Below are 15,821 nucleotides of genomic sequence, written 5' to 3' on the forward strand. Positions count from 1 at the left end.
TTACTTCCACCTTTGAGTTATTGTGAATAGTGCTGTTATTAATGTCACATATATACAGATATATACAGTAATTGAATATCTGTTTTACAGGGTTTTTTTGTAGTAGAGTCAAAGTCATGTGATAAATTTATGTTTAATACATTGAGGATCAGCAAGATGGTCTCACAGTAGTGCAGCAATTTAATTTATTTTGGAGGGTTATTTGTATTTGGGGGATCACACCCAGCAATGTTCAGATCTTACTCCTGTTTCTCCACTTAGGGAATCTTAAGGACCATATGGGACACTGGAGATCAAACTAAATGCAAAGCAAATGCCTTATCCACTCTACTATCTCTCTACCTCCAAATTTCTGTTCTTATTAATAATGATTGTTCCAATTTTCATGTATCTTCACTAATGCCCATTATTTAGCCTTTTCTGTTCTCCTTTTTTTTCATACTAAATGGTATCTCATTGTATATTCTATTCCCTCTTTCATGTTGTCTAATAATGTCAAGCACTTTTTAATGTGTTTACTGGCCATTTTTATATCTCTGTAAATGTGTCCATCAAGTATTTTACTCATCTATTAAATTTGTTGACTTAGAAGCCACTTAATTATAAAAGTTCTTTATATTTTAAAGGAAGAATCAGATATATTAATTTCAATTCTTCTGTGAAATAGTTGCATTTTTTCCTTAGTAATGTCTTTCATGTGCAATTAATTTTAATAAATTTATATTATTTTTCTTTTGTTGCCTGTGCTTTTGGTACCACATTGAAACTATTACCGAATGCAATGTTTTGGAGATCACACTATTTTCTTTTAAGAATTTTATCATTTGTCTCTCATATTTAGATAGCCATTGTATATATATATATCTATAGTATAGGTAATGAATTTTCTTTTCCTCATTTTGTGTGATTTCGTCAAGTTTGTCCTATATGTCCATAGTTTTTTTTTTTGAATTTTGATCTTGGGGTGTTTTTCCTCTGTCCAAATATAATTTCTAACACTGTATGAGGCAAAAGCTTTATTCTTTAACATATGGTATCTAGTTGTCTGAACACTATTTGTTAAAGAGACAAAAGCTCTTTCTTCCATGAATGCTTTTGGCATCTTAGATCAAATAATTAACCATAGATTAATGAATGGATTCATGCTCACATTCTCAACTCATTGTCTAGCTTAGTAATTAGTAGCCGTAAGTTCCATTATAATTTCTTCTTTATCTTAACTTTCCTAGAAATAATTTTTAAAAATTTGAACTGACACATCTTGTAAGGAATATCTTTATTGTTAAACTCTAATTTTCTTTCAGTGGGATTAAACAATGTGGCATGAAGGGCCTTGTAGGTTTCTTTTATTTCCATTAAAAACTAAGTTTTACCTAATACATTTTATTTGGCATATTGATCCTATCTCCAAAGCCAAAAGCATGTTGTTCTTTGCTTCTTGGTAAGTGACCTAGCCAGATCACTTTTTTAAAAAAATTTATTGAATCACCGTGAGATAGTTACAAGCTTTCATGTTTGGGTCACAATCTCACAATGATCAGACACCCATTCCTCCACCAGTGCACATACCCCACCACCAATATCTCGGGTATACCCCGCCTTTCCCACCCTCCTCCTGCCTCTATAGAAGACAATCTTCCCCATACTCTCTACTTTTGGGCATTATAGCTTGCAACACAGATACTGAGAGATCATCATGTTTGGTCCATTGTCTACTTTCGGCATGCATCTCCCATCCCAACTGGTTCCTCCAGCCATCATTTTCTTAGTGATCCCTTCTCTATTCCATCTGCCTTCTCCCCTCTGCTCATGAAGCAGTCTTCCAGCTATGGGGCAATCCTCCTGGCCCTTGTATCTACTGTCCTTGGTTGTCAGCCTCATGTGATGCTACCCTACACTCCACAAATGAGTACAGTCCCTCTCTGTCCCTCTCTTTCTGACTCATTTCACTTAGCATGATACTCTCCATGTTTACCCATTTATAAGCAAATTATACAGTGAAGTCTATTTTCCTCCTCTCTCAGTGTAATGCTCTTGTGTGGCTCTTCCCAGGAGCACAAACTTGGGCATGAACAGACTGATCCTCTAGTGATTGATGGCTTCACAGGGATGTTACTGACAATCTTTTCCCCTGAATTCTATTAAACTATTGGTTTCTTGTTATCAAACCCAATAGTTGGGTTCCTCTATTTAATCCTTCTATTGTGGAGGGATTAAAATGTTGTTTTTCACAATCTCTTGAGGGGGGAGATTGTACTATAGGTTCGTCCACTTGATTTTGATTTTGAGTGCTTTGAGGGGTAATTTTTAGGCCTGTTTTGAGAATTTGTTCTGCCATAGGGATCATCTTAGTTGTCTGGTAAAATAGCTTACCTAGAATTTAGCTTGCAGTTCTCATGGAACTATTAATATCTTCCTAATACTTCATTTTTGGTGGGTATAGGGGACTTCCCTGGTTGTGTTCAAGGCTTACTCTTGGCTCTGTGCTCAGGGATCACTTCTGGTTGAATTCAGGCAACCATATATGTACGAAGATGAAAGGGGTCTGCCATATGCAAAGCAAGTGCCTTAACCCCGTCCTATCTCTAGGACTTATTCCTAATACTTTGCTGTCAAAATCTTAACTGTTTTTCCTATTGGCTTGGATTCCCCATGCTCTGTTCCAAATAAAGTCAGTTTGGGGATAATTTTTGTGTGTGTGTTTTTGTTGTTTGTTTCTTTTTGGATGTTTGTTTTGAAGCTTCACCTGGCAACACTCTGGGTTTACTCCTGTCTCTGACCTCAGGGACCACTTGTGGCATGTCTGAGACTACCCTACGCAGTGTTGGAGATCAAACCTGGACTGGCTGGGTGAAAGACAAATGCCTTATCTGCTGTATTATCTCTCTACCCAAATATTTTAATTTAATTATTGAGATTACATGATTTGCAATCCTATTAATGATGATTTCTCATACACATACTTCTAATACCCATCACAAATGTACCCATCTCCCTCCTACAGGTGATGTTCCTCTCTTTCTTATGCCAGCACTCCCACCTCTGAATCAGTTGTGTAGATCAGTTCTTCTGTGGTATTGCCTTAGGCCCTTTGTTGCTACCTTTCTGTATATCTTTAAGTCCCACATATAAAAGAGATCATTCTGATCTGTTCCTTTCCTTCTGTCTTCACTCTGCCTGGTATCATTTAGTCCCATTTGTGTCAGTGCAAATTCCAAGATTTTGTCTTTTCTCCTGGCTGTATAATATGCCATTATGTGTACCACAACTTCTTGATCCATTCATTTGTAGTCACAGCCCCAACTTTTCTATTCATGTGGTCTAACTCCCCGATGTGGTAAAATCTTTGTGCCACTGATCCAGAGAAATTGGTGGGAATTCTGGTTTTCTCTCTAATTTTTAAAATATATTTTTATATATTTCTGCTTTTCAGTAGAGCTTTATGAAAAGATTCAGTAGCCTCTGTTATTTTAAACTTGCTTCTGATATGGAATATTCTATGAGTAAACTGTGAATAGAGTTATTGGAGTCCTCTGAATTTTTAGCCTGTCGGGTGTGCCTGGGATAGAGTCTTTATCCTATAAATGTTGGCTACACGGAGGCCGATGCCCCTGATTTCTTGGCTGAACTTGCCTACAGTTTAGCCTCTGTAATATAAATTTGTAGAGGGATGAGAAGGATCCCTAGCCTGGCCTACTGAAGAGGTTCTGCAGCCTGTGGTGATCATATTCTGTCACTCTAAGGTGGGGATAGAAGGGTAGGGTGGGTCAAGAGATTCCAGTTGTGGCTCAAGTGCTCTAATCCTCACTTTCTTAGCAAAATTTAATAGATTTTCTCAAATAATTTTTTCTCCATTTGTGGTATATCCTTGATTTACAAAGAATTTAAAAGAATTTAATTCAACATTATCCTTAGCAGCTATTTTATTTAACAGAGAAGTAGATCTCTTTATACCTTCATTTTCTTTTTTCTTTTCTTTTTTTTTATTTTGGAAGACTTTATATTTAATTTCTCCTATTACTTAAAAATTGGCATTGGCATTTTTTGTTCCCCTGTTAATGTTTTAAAATCATATTTAGTATCTATTCTTTTTTTTAATGGGAAAACAGAAAAAATGCTATACAACAAATTGAAAATTGAAATACACATATAGTTTTAAAGCAAAGTGAAAATGATGCAAACAGGTTTGAGAAGTTTGAAAATGTCCTGTGAAAACTATGTTTTGTAGGAAATAAACATTTAATTTAGCCAGTATAGACATCACTTATTTCTAAACCATTTTTATTGATAGGAGCTTGATTACCCCTATCCTGCAAAGGGATTGTATATAGTCAGCATTCTCACCAGCAGTGAATGAGAGTCCGTTTCTCCCCACATCAGCTCCAGCATTGGTTGTTCTTATTATTTTTGGGACCTAGCCCCCTGCCAAAGAACGCAGCGATCTCCCCCACGCCCGCGCTTGGGGTCTGGAGACCCCAGGTCCCTCTCGCGCGTCTCACTCCCTGCGGCGGCCTTGACTTTCCATATTTAGCATCTATTCCACTGATTCCTCCTCAAATTCCCTCCCATTTGTCCTGTACGTGGTGTAGTTTTCTCAAGTCTGTCCTCTACTTATGATCCTTTTCTTTTCTTTTCTTTTCTTTTCTGCTTTGTAGTTTCTATTCATACTTCCATGATGGGTTCTATTTTCATTATCACTTACTTTTGACCACTGTAAGACTATATGCAGATGTGTTTAAGGATCCTCAGGACGAAGAAGCAGCCTATGTTGCCTGTTTGGAGAAGTCTTTTTGAATGTTTCCTCACTAAAACTTTTGAGGAACGTTTGCTCCTCAAACCTTTGGCTGGGGAACACATGCCTCTCAATTTCTGGACATCTCCTAGCAATGTCCACATAGTCAGATTCCCATGCTGCAACCGGGAGTTGACTTTCTCATCTCCTTCCTGACTTTGTCTTACCTGCAGGGGAGGTCATACGCAATTAGGAACGGCACGTATATTTCCTCGTTCAACTTTACCTCTCCTGCTGTTCTTCGGTTTCAGGTTAGGTCTCCTGAGAGACGTTATCTGCGTTTTCCCATGCCCAGCCTACAGACTTCAATTTCATTATTTACAAAGAATTACTTGTGCCTCCCAATATCTTTTCATGTTAAGTAGAAAATGCATTTCCAGATTGGATTTGAGAGGTTCTGTGTTTCCTTTATCACCATTTTGTTTTAATATCTAAATATCATTGTTTGAAGTGTATATACCCCTTGTATTTCTTTTTATTCCTAGTGGGGTCCTTTTCCTTGTTGTTGGAGATAAAATAAGTTTTAAAAAAATGTTTTATTTTCCTTTGGTTTTAGCACATATTAAGAGAAAAGCTTTTGATCATATTTAGCTAGATGTTTTTGTTCATATCTCTTTGGGAGGCTGAAATATTTGATCATTTTTTAGAAGAGTTTTTCTCAATGTTTCTTTTCATATACTACCTTTAAACAAATGAGTAAGTATAGCATTTGATGTTTATGTTTTCACCTTTCTAATTACTCTTAGATTACTTAACACTTCATATTGATTCCAGTGTTATTATTAGTTTCCTATTTGAAGGGACAAAGTCTCTACCAATCTTACATCATTATTTAGCTACCCCTTTATTATTATTATTATTATTATTATTTGCTTTTTGGGTCACACCTGGTGATGCACATGGGTCACTCCTGGCTCTGCACTCAGGAATTACTCCTGGTGGTGCTCAGGGGACCATATGGGATGCTGGGAATTGAACCCAGGTCGGCTGCGTGCAAGGCAAACGCCCTTCCCGCTGTGCTATCACTCCCGCCCCAACCCCTTTATTATTTTATCTGCTTTATTTTATTGCAAATATCTTGTAGTTATAAACAAATCTGTCTTGAAGCAGACTTTAAAAATTGTTGTTCTGATTCAACAGAGAAGAATCCGGGTGTTCTGGTAAGCCATGCAGGTCAGAAAATGCTCCAGACCCCAGACCAGGCCAGCGACACCAGGGAGCCAGACGGAGGAGGCAAAGCCGGTACACCTTCTCCAGATGGAGCCCCGGCGACACTGAGCAATGACTAACACGGCTCCAGGATGCGGGACTGGGACAACTCCTAACCGCGAGGCCACTAACGCAACCGCTCAACCTTTTCTGAAAAATGAAAACATACAATCTATTGATGCCATCCAACATGTCTGACTGTTGGAGGAAAACCTCTAAATAATGATAGTGAGATTCTTGTTGAAAATTGAAAGTAATCAAAGTAAGGAAAGAGTAAAGTCGAAAATGTCTGCCACACAGGCAGAGGGGGAGTGGGAGGGGGGTATGCAGGGTTTGGTGGTGGATCAAATATGAAAACTTTGTAACTGTATCTCACAGTGATTCAATAAAAAAAAATTAAAAAAAATAGTTGTTCTGAGATCTAATGTTAAAACATTTAACATGCTTCTCTACTTACTACTAATAATGCAATAACATAGAGATAAATACTAATGACACTTGGTTTTTGAATTAAAAATTTAGATGGTTCAGGGCCAGAGTGGTAACACAACAGACATGGTTCTTGCCTTGCATGTAGCTAACCTGTGTCTGATCACCAGCACCTCAAGTGGTCTGCTGAACCCTGCCAGGAATGCTTTCTGAGCTCGGAGCCAGGAGTAAGACTTGAGTACCTCCAGGTGTAGCCCCAAGCCAAAAAATTAAAACAAATTTAAATGCTTGAAAGATTTGTTGATAACATTTTGTTACTCAAATGCTTCAGGGTAAACAAGATGAGGAAGTTCAATTTTTTTTTTCTTCAGGGTGTGTCTGCAGAAATGTTTGAAGCATGCTCTACTATATCTGGTTGCTTTTTTTTTTTTTTTAACATAGATCTACATCTTTAGAAAATAAATGAATAAAACTGGGACAATATTATAGGACACTTTAATTAATTAAAATCAAATGCTCACGTCTTAAATGTTTCCGTTCATAGTGCATAGCTTTTATAACCAGCTATGTTTTACCTTTTTTTTTTTTGAGCCACACCTGTCAGTGCTCAGGGGTTATTCATGCCTTTGTGTTCAGAAATTATTTGGGTGGGCTCCAAAGACCCTATGGGATATCAGAGATAGAATTCTGCTTGGTCACATGCAAGGAAAGGGCCTTACCCATTTTAATATCACCCCAGCCCTGGTTTACCATTTTGATACATGTATCTTTTGGGTTTCTTTTTTCTCTTGCTTCTTTTCCGTTATTATTTTTGCTTTTGGACTACTCCTCTTATCTTCAAGTTCAAGGGGTCAGGCCTTGCCAGGGACCAAACCTGGGTCTTCATATGCAAATCATGCTCTGCAGATGCTCATCCCCCTTGATTGATCTCTCAGGCCTCTGTTGTTTTTCTGAAAAGTTCATAAAAGTAACAGATTCTTTATTAGCTAATAATCTTAAGGTAATTTATGAAGGTGGATGAGATGGCCGCTGGACATTTCCCATTGTGAGACTGACCCTAGAAAGGAAGTGTGGCATATCGAAGGAAATTTAAGAAATCTTTATTTAGGACTACCTAAGCCTTTTCCTCTGTTTATACTGCTGCTCATATCTTTCCTTTGTTTAGCATTTCCATGAGCACTCTCTTTTCTGAAATTGTTTGAAACTTGCAGTTAGCTCTCTCTCTGTCTCTGTCTCTGTCTCTCTCTTTTCAGGGAACTCTGATCTTAATGTTACAGATTTATAGCAATAGAATCTTCTAACTTTTCCTGACCACTCCAGACTTCATTCACTCATTGGAGATGGATGTAGAAATAATAGGACACTATGCTCCAGCCCAGAGCAAAAATAATGTGCATTCTTAGGTTTCATGATTATGTCCATCCTTTCCCTCTAATTGTGAAACATTTGTTCTTGTCATGTTAAAATCATCTCCTAAGACTATTAAGATCTCTGGTGCATTATGCTTTATGATACTCCAGAAATTATTCATATTATTTATCATTTTCCAGACTGGAGCGATAGCATAGCAGGTAGGGTGTTTGCCTTCCATGAGGCTGACCCGGGTTCAATTCCTCTATCCCTCTCTGAGAGCCCGGCAAGCTACCGAGAGTATCCCACCCGCACTGCAGAGCCTGGCAAACTGCTCATGGCAAACTCGATATGCCAAAAAACAGTAGATGTTACTGGTGCCCACTCAAGCAAATTGATGAACAACAGGACGATAGTGTTGCAGTGCTACTTATCATTTTCCACACGTTGTTCAGGTGTAATTTATAAAGGCTTAATAAGTCTTAAAGGTGTTAAAAATTTCCTTACCACTGTTAGGGAGCTACATCTCAAATCCCGTGATATATAACTGTGTTAGAGATACTCAGTAATGGGGTTGTGTCTACAAATCTTTTTCTTGTTGTGTTCCTTACTTGGGCAGAACTCTTGGACAGAGGCATTCATTGCTTCAACCCAGGAGCATCTCCATGGAGGAATGAGACACACCAGAGACACTGAACTCCCCAGACATTCTCTCGGCTGATGTCTTCTGCTATGCTTTGCCAAAATACTTTTCTTTTTAGCTCATTACACTGAATGGAACTTCAAGTTTAATATTCAGAGGCTTCATTTTCAGTGTTTCCCAAGCTCTGTCCTCCCTGGTATTAAAGCAGTAGACACTTTCTTCATTTTATATGGAAAAAAAGACTCAGAGGGTAGCCATTATTTTAGGGAGAAAAATTAGACAAGTGACCTCACAACTTTGTATAAATTCTATTTTTTCCTTAGTACTTCCTTAGCACCAGACATTCATTACTCCTTAAGTTTTTATGGACCATTTTGTTATTTCTGCTGCTCTTCTTTATACCTACCTCTATTCTGTGTGTCTGTTATTAGTCATGACATGTCCTTACTCATAAATCAGATAATCTGAAAGGCATCTCACTGGAGGCCCCATGCCTCAGTGAGTCATGGATTAGTTTTGTGATTCCAGCTCCTCTGCCCACTAGAAATAGACTAACTTGAGTTCACTGATTCCCTGTTACATACACACTACACGCACACCACATGATTACCAAGAGATAGAATCATATCAGCTTTCACAGACGTATCCTTGAAATTTTGCTGGTTTGGTATCTCTAGCACTTGAGAAAAGTGCTTTGGGAGGATTCTCGCAAATTTCAGAGTTCCCAAGCAGAAGATAGCTTCAGAGGAGATGCCCTCTTAAAAGGAAGAAATGCTCAGTTAGAAGAAAAATTGTGAGGGAGGGGTGTGTTCATGAGATTGGGCCATATCTGGCTGTGCTCCGGGATTACTTCTGGTGATGCTTGAGGGACCCTTGTGATGCCATGCAAAGCAAGCACCTTAACCCCTGTACTATCTTTGTGGTCCAAAATTGGGTTTGTCAGAGGTCACCTCTGGAGGTACTTAAGGGCTACTCCCAGCTTTGAGCCTCAGGAGTTTGCTCCCAGTAGTACTCAGGAGACCATGAAATGCTGAGGATTAAACCAAGATCAGCTGCATATGAAGTTTAGTTCTTTAATCCCTGTGCTCTCTCTCCAGTTTTTCAATTGAAATTTTAGAAAATGATTTTGGATATACCCTCATGGTTTGCGCACTGATATTGAACCTTGCCTCCACCCAAAAAGCCTTATGAAATGGTAGAAATTGACTAGGCATTTAAAAAAAGAAAAACAAGGGCGGGGCGGAGGTATAGAGAGATAATTCAGAGGGTAAGGCATATGGCAGGTCAGGTTTAATCCCCGAACCCATTACTGTGCCCTGAGCTCAACCAAGAGTGAACTCTGAGTACAGAGCCTGGATCTCTCCTTGTGGGGCTCAGGGGACTAGTGGGGTGCAGGGTCAATTGTGCTCAAGCCACACGTCTTCCCCTGTATTGTTTTTTTTTGCTTTTTGGGTCACACCCAGCGATGCTCAGGGGTTACTCCTGGCTTTGCACTCAGGAATTGCTCCTGGCAGTGCTTGGGGGACCATATGGGATGCCGGGGATTGAACCCGGGTCAGCCATGTGCAAGGCAAACGCCCTACCCACTGTGCTATCACTCTGGCCCCTCCCCTGTATTGTTTATCTGGCACCAGTGTTTTTCTTTTCTTCAGTTTTCTAAATCTCTATATATTTTGATAAAAACATGTCTTTATAGCAGCTCCAAATTAGTATAAGTTTAGTTGTATAGAAATCAGAGAATTTGGATATTAATGCTTCCGTTTCTTTTATCTTTTTTCCTGCTTCCTCTCCCTTTCTTCACTCTTTTTCACTTCACTTTTTTCCTTTAAAAAAAAATTCCTGTAGTTCTGCTTACAGATTTTATCATATCACTTCTTCTTTTCCCCTCTATCCAGGATTGTTCTACAGTTTCTTGAATCCCGTATTTCTAAGTTTTTCTGTGTTTGAACAGTTTTCTGAAAAAATAAAGCTATTTTTTTTAGTCTTTCTTTGCTCGAGATGAAATATTCTAATTCTGCTATTGCTACCCAATTAACAAGGTTGACTGTAGCATTCCTTCCAGGTCAAACCATTTTGCGCTGGAGATTGAAGACATTAACCTAATGTTTTTTCTTTATTACTAAAGTTATTTTATTTCATAATGAGCAATCTGTATAGTCTTATTTCTACTTGGGAACTTAGGATCTTTTGTATTTTTCTTTTCTTATGCTAAAATTTCTTGAAGTTATTGCTGAGCTCTGAGTTTTCACTTGGGTGGGAATTGCTCATTTATTTTTCTGGGGGAGTTGTTGGGATTCCTTGGACTTTAATTTTGCTTTGTTCATTTGAAATTTCATTTTCTGTATGAGCTCATTTGTTGGCCATTTGACCTCGATGCATGCTTCTTTTTACTATTAATTTTCACTTTCACATTGCTCTATATTGAAATTTCCTCAGCCTTAATGATTAGAGATATTGTAAGGTGCTTTCTTACAAAGAGGGTAAGGTGTTGCTTTATATGTAGTTAACCCTGCATATGACAGAGAGTCTCTGGCCTGAGTGCCTAGCTCTCTTCCCTGGGGACCCTCGGAGGGTCCGGGCCCCAACTTCCCTTCCCGCCTCGAGCAAAGCTCCTGTGGCTGAAGACCTCAGGAGCCTTAGCCACAGTCTTGCTAAAGGCCCCTCTCTCCACATATTTGGACAAGCCTCATGCGTGAAGGTACTGGCAGAGGAACCCAGGTGTGTGGGACCTGGGGCTGAGATCTCCAAGCCTGCTTGGATTGGGACTGGGCCTCTTCTGCACAGATTTCCCATTTTCCAGTAGCTAGGCGGTCACACCCAGGGACTGCCCCCGGTGCCCTGTAATCCCATCAAAGGCCAACATCCAGAGACTTAAAAGCAAGCTACCGGACATTTTATAGCCTACTTCTCCCTCTGGGAGAACCAGCAGGCTACCGAGAGTTTCCTGCCCACATGGGAGAGCCTCACAAACTCCCCATGGCATATTCATATGCCCAAACTAGTAACAATGCTGCGTCTCATTCCCCTGACCCTGAAAGAACCTCCAATGTGGCATCGCTGGGAAGGACAAGTAAGGAGAGGCTTCTAAAATCTCAAGGCTAGGATGAATGGAGATGTTACAGAGACTGCTTGAGAAATTCGATGATCAACAGGATGATGATGGTCCACTGAGCACTTCCAGGAATAAACCCTGAACACAGAGCAGAGTGACCCCTTTGTACCACTGGGTGAGGCTCCTCAAATTAAAAAAAAAGGAAAAACAAATTAAAAAGAGAAATTTTATTAACCTTAAATTGATAGTCTCTTGTTTTTGTTACAATTTAATTCCCAAACATCTTCTTGCTTTTTGATCATCCTCTTTTAACCATTTTGCACTTATAAATGATCTATTAGTATCCATTTAAATGTGCCGATAGATTCTTCTTTTTCTTGAAGGGATATCAGATTCTTCGGCTTGAATTTTCAGTGTTTTTTCTTGGTTTTTGTTACCTGTGATGTTGGTTTTCACTTTTCGAAGTGAAAGCCTGGATTTACAATTCTAGGCTGCAAAGGTAAGCTTCCTCTGCTGTCATATGGGTAGATATGTTTCCAGTGTGCTTCTTCCTTGAGTGGTGAGACTGAATAGGAGCATTATACATCTACAGGGTGTGTTAACTGTGTGGTTCTGTCTTGTTGAGAGGCTGGGAGCCAGCTTTCAAGCTCCCAATCACCCAAATGCCAGAATAAGTGTGTGTGGGAGATTCTTTCCTCTTGGCCAACAACATACACAAAAGAAGGTCAAGTTTTTCCCAGGTGATCTATTCAATGTTTACATATAATCCTTCTCATTTTTTTCTGGATCTTCTGCCTATATCAGGAGAACATGTGTAGCTTTTGTGCATTCTAAATCATGTTGGCCCCCTTGTTTGGTCTTTGCTCTTGACCTATGTACTGATTGTGCATCTTGGATTTTCCTAGGTCTATTTTTCAGTTCCATATGTACCCTCATATAGTCTGTTCTGTACCACTTGCTCCCATCCAAACAATTTATTAAAGTTTATTGTAAAATACACAGTATTTACCATCTTAACCATTTTTCTGTATGTATCTCATTAGAGTCTAGTACCTGCCATTGTTGTACACCCAATTTTCAGGAGTTTTCCACCTGGCAAAACTCAAACATTCTATATCCATGAAGAAATCCTCATTCTCCACATCCCCAGTGTCCCACATGCACACAACCCCCTGAAAAATCACTCTTTGTTTTGTGCCACACCTAGCGATGCTCAGGGTTAACTCCTGCTCTGCACTCAGGATTTATTTTTGGAGGTGCTCAGTGACCATATAGATGCCAAGAATTAAACCCAGGTTAGCTGCATTCAAGGCAAATGCCTGATCCTTGAACTATCTCTCCAGTTCCCCGGCTATTGTTTCTGTTCCTATAAATGTGATAAGTCTAAGATGCCTCAGAGAAGTGGAGTATATAATATTTGTCACTAATGACTGTCATATTTTCCTTATCATAGTCTTTGAGGTTCATTCATCTTGTATAATGTGTCAGAATTTCCTATTTTAAAGGTTGAATATCTCATTGTATGAGTGTATCCCATTTTATTGATATACATATTCATTGATCAATTGAAGGAGACTTGGGTTGCTTCCATGTTTCATCTGTGACTAATGTTTCTCTACCAAGGGTGTGCAAGTATTTCTTTGAGACACTGCTTTCAACCATTGAATTCCCAGAGGGGGAATTTGTGGGAATCATATAATTCTTTTTCTTATTTGAGGAAGTAACTTACTGCTTTTTAGAGCTGTTTTACTCTCTTATAGTTCTACTAGTAAAGCGGGTTTCTGATTTTTCTATATCCCTGGCAACACTTTCCTCCTTTTCCCTTTCTTCCACTCTAGCTGCCTACTGACTGAAATATTATCACTGTGGTTTGGATTTGCTTTTCTCTGATAGTGATGTTAAGCTTCTTTAAAAATCTTCATTGGTCATTTGTACATTATCTTTGAAGAAATAGCTATTTATGTGTTTTGCCATTAAAAAATAGTCATTTGTGTATTCTATTGTTTAGTTGTAGAGTTATTTATATGTTCTGAGTGTTAATACCATATTACACATATGTGTCATTTGAAAACATTTTATCCATTTTATAGATAGCCTTTAACTCTATTGATTATATCAATATGTGTTTTGTTCATTTTGGTGGTCTAATTTATGTATTTTCACTTTTATTTTCTGTTTTTTTTTTGTCATCATATACAAGAAATCTCCACAAAATTTAATGCCATGAAGTTTCTTCAAAACTTTTGATAATTTGAAGACGTTCTTAATAAATTTAAGTTTTGAATACGGTATAAGATAAGAGTACAGCTTCATTGTTTTGGAGGATATCTTTTTGTTTTTCTTTCCTTGCATATGGCCATCTTGTTTTCCCAACACTATATTATTTATTCAACAAATAATTTTAGAATCCTTGTTAGATATCATTAAGGATATAAGGATTTATTTCTGAACTCTCTAGTTTGTTTCATCAGTTTATATGTCTGTCTTTGTATAAATTAATATGTGCCTATAATCTTTTTTGATTTCCAGAACTTCTAAACATAGTTTCATGTCAGGAAATAAGAGATCTCAATTTTTTATTCTTTTTTTTTCTATTTAGTGTCTCTTGAGATTCCTTGAGAATTTTAGAAAGGAGTTTTCTGCTTCAGTTAAAATGCCATTGGGATTTTGATAGCGATCACATAAAAAGTTATAGTTCATTTGTAAATTGTGGACACTGTAAGAACATTAGCCTTCTAGTCTATGAACAAAGGGTATCTTTCCATTAAATTAAGACTTTAGTTTTCAGTGTTTTTTCAGTGTTCACTGTATTAGTCTTTTGCTTCTTTGGTTAAGTTGCTTGTATTATATTCATATAGTTTTCCCCGAGAACTTTGTTGAAATACCTCTTACTTTTATAATGGCTTCACCCTTTTTAATTTTTCCTTACTGCTTTAGATTTGTTATAAATTAGAATTCACATTTTTATTTTCCTGGAGACACCCATATCTGTGGTAAACATATATACTATGTTATATAAAAGTTGTACATATATAATAAAAATCCATCGTTATGTATGGATTCATATGTATCATGCATATTATAAACATTTGATGCACATGCACATGTTTATCATAAAATGCACATGCATGATCATAAAATATGAATATACTTGTATAAGTAGGGAATTATATTCATTTAAATATGCAATGTGGAAATACCTTGAAAACATCATGATCAATGAAAGAAGACAGTTGCAAAAACCCACATTCCCACATTTTGTATGATTGCATTTATCTTAATGTCTAGAAAGTGTTAACCTATAGGTACAGAAAGTAGATTACTTAGTCACAGAGACTGGTAAAATGGGGCAATGGGGAGTGATTGACAATAGGTATGGAGTTTCCTTTTGGAATAATTAAAATTCTAAAATTATACTGTGCTGACAGTAGTACAACTCTAGGAAGATACTAAAATCAGTTAGGTGCATACTTAAATAAATGGATTTATGTTATATAAATTATATCTCAAAACTGTTCAAAAGAAAAATATAGGTTAGGGAATGATGACATGAGAACTAGAGGGAAGATATAGGTCTTATTCTACATCAGAATAAGAGTGTGTCAGAGACAGACACACTCCTAAAACTCAACTATCAATAACTTTGCAAAAATAGATTTTTATTCACTGTCACTGTCATCCTGCAGCTCATCGATTTGCTCGAGCGGGCACCAGTAACGTCTCTATTGTGAGACTTTTTGTTACTGTTTTTGGCATATCGAATACTTCCAGGCTACAGCCAGGGAGCTTCCAGGCTCTGTCCTACGAGCTTCATACTCTCAGTAGCTTGCCAGGCTCTCCGAGAGGGGCGGAGAAATCGAACCCGTGCAGGCCACATGCAAGGCAAATGCCCTACCTGCTATGCTATTGCTCCAGCCCAGATTTTTATTAAATATAAAAAATGTAAAGAGAAATAGACACGCTTCTTTCACTGTAACCAGATACAACACATCTCACAGGCTGATCTTGCCTAACTCCTTTTCCCTAAATCCAACTGCTGCTTTGACTTTAACTTGATTTCATTTGTATAAAAATAACCTGTGAATTGCACATTATACCATTTGACCATAAGCTATGTTCCTCTGAGTGGTAGATTTTTCTGGTGGTCATTTGCACTTTAAACATGAAGGACAGGACCCAATCTTCTAGATGGGCACAATTTTCTCCCATTTGCAGACAGATTCTAGCATTGACTTCAGCATTTTTTTTAGCCACTCTTTCAGCCTGAAATAATCTTGAGTCATTCCTGCCTACAGACTCGGATGTCCAGCTGTGAGAACTTCTCCATGGAGCTGTCTTTTGCATTT

The sequence above is a fragment of the Sorex araneus genome, chromosome 3 (genome assembly GCF_027595985.1).
Source record: "Sorex araneus isolate mSorAra2 chromosome 3, mSorAra2.pri, whole genome shotgun sequence".
Taxonomy (NCBI): domain Eukaryota; kingdom Metazoa; phylum Chordata; class Mammalia; order Eulipotyphla; family Soricidae; genus Sorex; species Sorex araneus.